Here is a 6,000-nt window from a genome sequence, read left to right as displayed (position 1 = left end):
GAAATAACAAGTGAAACTGTGAGCTACTGCTCACTGATGATACCCCCGCCGCAAGCGGATAATATCAATAGTGTAAAAATATGCAAGTGTTCGGTAAACAGGAAGTTGTCAAGTGATGAATCTGAAAACGCATCACACGGTATAGCTGACTTAAATAAATCCTGAAACCAAATTTCAGAAATCCTTGTATTGTAGTTCCTGAGAAAAATGTGACGAAAATTTTCAACTTGGCTATCATGTGTAAAATCATACAAGTGTTCGGTAAACAGGAATTTGTCAAGTGATCAATCTGAAAACGCATCACACGGTATAACTGACTTATATAAATCCTGAAACCAAATTTCAGAAATCATTGTATTGTAGTTCCTGAGAAAAATGTGACAAAAATTTTCAACTTGGCTATCATGTGTAAAATCATACAAGTGTTCGGTAAACAGGAGGTTGTCAGGTGATCAATCTGAAAAAGCATCACACTGTATAGCTGACTTAGATAAACCCTGAAACCAAATTTCAGAAATCCTTGTATTGTAGTTCCTGAGAAAAATGTGACGAAAATTTTCAACTTGGCTATCAAGTGTAAAATCATACAAGTGTTCGGTTAACAGGAAGTTGTCAAGTGATCAATCTGAAAACGCATCACACGGTATAGCTGACTTAGATAAACCCTGAAACCAAATTTCAGAAATCCTTGTATTGTAGTTCCTGAGAAAAATGTGACGAAAATTTTCAACTTGGCTATCATGTGTAAAATCATACAAGTGTTCGGTAAACAGGAAGTCTATGAATGATGAATCTGAAAACGCATCACACGGTATGGCTGACATATATAAATGTTGATACCAAATTACAGACAGGGTGGATGTGTAGTTCCTGAGAAAAATGTGACGAAAGTTTCATGGGACGGACTGACTGACGGACGGACTGACGGACTGACGGACGGACTGACAGACAGAGGTAAAACAGTATACCCCCCTTTTTTTTTTTAAAGCGGGGGTATAATTATATTTCTTTTACAAATAAAAATGTGGTATTGCATACTGCCAAAATCTGCTGTCTTGTATTGATATAGGTAAAACATGTACAGGTATGATATAAGTAAAAAATGTTAACAGGTAAATGTGGCGCAGTTTCATTTCATTTATTGGCGCAATTAATATCATCAGAATAAAAGAGGGTGGCGCAATTAATACCTTTTCAAAACTGCAATTGGCGCAAATTGATTCTGCCCAAATATTAGTATGTAAAAGGAAAGAAAAGAAAAAATCTTCACAGGTAACATCCCAAAACCACCTTATTTAAAAAGAATTTTTCTTTTATTATTTTGAATTGTACTATTTTACTCTTATAAGGTCTATATAAATGTAAGATTCACCGTTTCCATTATGTATTTTTACATTAGTATGAAATTGCTATAGCGGATTAAATCCAGTTTTTATCACATCTGATCATATTTTACTTAATTTTATCTCTTAAGTTAACAATAACTGGTTTACTTTTATCCTAGACTTATAAATAACAATAATAATACTTCAAGGAGGCTAAGAAGTTGTATTCTCGTGCACACTGTCAAATATAATTTGTTTCTTCCATAGACGTAATTACTGACTCTCTCTCTCCAAGTTCCTAAATCTGCCTTTCTTTATTATTTACGGCATAATTTTAGAACCAGAAAACATTTCTGATTAATAATGTTGATACGGTGTGTTGTTTTTTCACAACATGATGTGTAACAAAAAAATGTTCCGGTGTGACATTTGTTCCGCTGGAACAAATATCATAGGAAATTTGTTCCGCCGGAACTTATGTCACAGAACAAATATTTTTACCAAGTGTGAAATAAGTTCCGGAACAAAAATCACAGCACCATGAGTTTTGTTCCAATATTAAAACTGAAAAAAAAGTGAAATAAGTTTGGGTGATATTAGTTTTGAACAAGGGTATTTCAAAGAAATCAATGAAAATGATCTACTCGAACCTATTTCACAGATATAAGAACTGTGCTTGCATGTCACTGTAGGATGAAGATAAGAAATAAAAGCGATGATAATGTTTCATAATTTGTATCTATGTTTTATCATTTATATCAATGTGGTATTCCACCTCCATGTTTCTTGTTTATCTGTCATGGGTGTTCTAATGAAACATGCACTTAACTATGGTCATTGCAGTTTTTAAACAGTGTGTCTTTTGTTTCTTTATGTCTTTTAATATAATTGATCAGTCACTTTGTCCTTTTTAAAAAGTACAGATGTTCATTCTTAACTATTTTTCAGAATGACTTTTATTATTATTTCTTATTCTACTCTTATCTGGTTCATAAGTGTCATTTTTAGTATTATTAATTGAGTATGTTATTAAACTTTTGCTTTACTCCACATGATCCAAATTGGATGTTTACACTTTTTATTTACTTACCTTATCAATATAATACACGTTTTTATAATGACTTTAAACTCACTGACGACAAGTGCTCAGTATATAAGATAACTTGTTTAACCAGTGGAACATATTTCATAGACAAGGAACTTATTTCACCAGGTGAGGAACAAATCTCACAAAACCAGAACTTATTTCATCCGGTCAGGAACAAATCTCACAAACATGGAACTTATTTAACTAGGTAAGGAACAAATTTCACCAACCCAGAACTTATTTCACCAGGTAAAGTGTGGAACTTATTTCATATAGATGGAACAAATTATATAGAAATGGTCGGTGAAAAAAGTTTTCCCAGAACATATTTCCTGTGAAATGTGTTCCAATGGAACTTTTTTCACAGGAACAAATTTTGGCTCACAGATGCATGCGCTGTCAATTATTATCACCAACCGGTGACTAGGAATCACTCAGAGAAGTTTTTTTTTATACCGGAAATAGGTTTGATAATTTGATAAAAACACGCAATCCCGAAATCCCGGGCTTAAAAAAGCGAAATCCCGAGGTCCCGAAATTCGAATAAAGTCCCGTACTAGAAAGGGTCAATCCAGAAATCCCGAGCTTAAAAACACTCTATCCTGGAGTCCCGATAAAGATCTTATCCCCCCTCAAACATACTAATAGCACTAACTGTACGTGCAATATTGGTTTTTCTTCTTTTTTTTATATCAAAACTAACAAATTAAATCTAAATTTTGCGGCAATTATGGTGTTGGAACGTCAACGTCATTGAAATCAATGACGTCATCATAAAAAAATCTTCAGCGAAAACATGGACGATTCAGATGAATCTTTTTCCGAATCTGACCAAAGTGATCTAGAAGCTGAATATGATAGTGAGGAAGGAGAAGAAGGAGAAGAAGGAGGTGAAGAAAATGATAGAAATGACGTGCAGGTGCTTCAACCCTGGCCGGTTTCGGATATTTCCACCCGAAGAAGAGCGTCGCCAGCCAGACTTTCAGGAAACTGTTGGACCACAGAATATGCCAAACCGAAATTCGAAACCTATAGCATATTTCTACCTACTGATGACATTAAACTTCTTACAGCACATTGTCCAGGAAACTAATAGGTATTTATTCAAAAGCTATAGTCGTAACGATATTTATAAATATATCAAATATAAAATTTTAGACAAAATAACATATGGAATAAACAAAATAACAATTCCAATTTACGGTATCTCTATTCTTGTTAGTTAGCACATTTTACATACAAAGGACTTAAATTTGGATCGGGAATTGGGAATATATCAAAGAGACAGCAACCCTTCAAAAGAGCAGAAACAGCTTGGAGAGTGTTGATTTGTAACAATGTATCAATCTTATATACACGACTGTCAGAAACTGAAACTTGATACAACACTTATATAACGATGTCAAATTGTAACTCTACATAAAAGAAAACATATTAAATAAGAATTGAAAGATGTGGTTTAATTGTCCCATAACTTTTTTCTATAGAGAACAAATGTCACTGCATACAAGGAACAATACTGATAATCGTAAGGTTTTCAACGCGAAGCAAGAGTTCATAATGCAAAGCAAGAGTTCATAATGCAAAGCAAGATATATCAAAAGTCCCCAAAAAATACAATTATCGAATATCAGACTTATTTTTTTTTCTATACCATTTTGACATTTTCGATATTCTTGTAGGTATGCTAGAGATTTTATAGCCAGTCGCGAAAGGATTAGACGCTTCTCAAGGTTACATGCTTGGCCTAAAGTTGGAGAAACTACATTAACTGAAATAAAAGGATTCCTTGCTGTCATTCTTAATATGGGCTTGGTTAGAAAAGCGACAATAGCTGAATATTGGAATTGTAAATTGCCTAGTCAAGACACATCATGGTTTAGGAAAATGTTAAGTCGAAACAGATTTCAACTTGTTTTCAAATTTTTTCATCTTACTAACAATAATAACATACCCGGCAGAAACGACCCAAATTACAGTCCAACAGCAAAATTTCAGTGCCTTATTGATTTATTTAATAGACAGTCGCAATTTCATTACAAACCGGAACAAAATTTAAGTATTGATGAAAGTTTGATAGGGACGCGGGCAGAACATGCATGCTTCAATATATACCAACAAAAAGTTCAAAGTTCGGGGTAAAAGTTTGGATGCTTGTTGAGGCAGTAACAGGATACATCATCCATGCCATAATTTATAGAGGAAAGACATATGACCCAACACCACCAGGACTAACCCAGGGTTCCTACGTTGTAAATAACTTGTTACAAAGAGCTGGGTTACTACGTAAAAAATATCATGTCGTGTGCGACAGCTTTTTCACTTCCATCGCGCTAGCTAAACAGCTTTTTCAACTTGATACTTATTTCACCGGGACAATTCGACAGAACAGAAACATGCCAAACATGATCAAACATGCCATATTAACGGAACGCGAATTTAAATACGCAAGACAGGGACCTATTCTCATGTGTGTTTATCGTGAAAGGGCTAGAAGGAAATCCGTTCGTATTTTATCGTCGTACGAAAAGGCTACCCAAAATAATGACAATAAACCACAAATACTTGAATTCTACAATAAAAACATGGGCGGGTCGATCTGGCAGACATGATGGTAACGCATTATAATGACAATAGGAAAACTTTTAAGGTATGGAAGAAAGTTGCATTTAATTTCTTGCAGCGCATTGTAATAAATGCATATATCTTGTATTGCAAAAACACGTCTGATCAACCAGTCAAGAGTAGACTACAGTTTGTACAATCAATTATAGAAGATCTTTCATGCGATTATCTGCTATCTCGTGAAATGAATGCACAAGCTAATCCGGTAGACCAAAAAGAACTCGCTTAAGGAAAATTGCCAAGTATAAGGATTGCTCCGTGTGTTCGGATAGAGACGGATTTGGCGGTCGTCATCGAACGAAAACGGCGTGCAGAAACTGTAACAAAGGCTTACACAAAGATTGTATGAATAATCATATATGTATTGAAGAATAAATTAATCTCTTAAATATTATATTGTCAACGCTTTTGTTTTGTCTTGTCTATTTAATGTCAATAACTAAATAAACAATTTACAGGATGGCAGAAAATACCAAAGATTGACTGGTAGCGTCATGACAAAAAAATATTTAAAACAGGCTAGTAAAAATCAAACTATGAGTCTACAATATGTGTATAAAACTGAAGATTGAGTAACATTATCTTTACTTTTAAAACACACACAACAAGGGAAGCAGGTACTGCTTTACATGTTCCCGCCGTTGCGTGTATTCTGATATAAGATAAGTTGTTAAGTTTTAAAAAGATATGTGTAAAGACAAACTTTAAATAAATGTGATCTGGCCTGGTCAAACCAGAACTTGAAAATTGGTATTTGCTTTTCCGCTACTACAAAACCAGGTTTATATTCAAATATCATCGTCAATATGCTTGTGAGTGTAACCTACCGATTCAGAGATAGATCTGACCCGAAAAATTCAAAGGTACATGTAGCTGTAAAAAAATCATGTCTATACTGTAACAACTTGCAAAGAAATTCCTTAATCTTCACTTTGTAACGAAAAAAATGTGTGTAAGAGATCA

This window comes from Mytilus trossulus, chromosome 3, assembly GCF_036588685.1.
Source record: "Mytilus trossulus isolate FHL-02 chromosome 3, PNRI_Mtr1.1.1.hap1, whole genome shotgun sequence".
NCBI classification, from domain to species: Eukaryota; Metazoa; Mollusca; class Bivalvia; order Mytilida; family Mytilidae; genus Mytilus; species Mytilus trossulus.
This window is presented reverse-complemented; position numbering follows the sequence as displayed.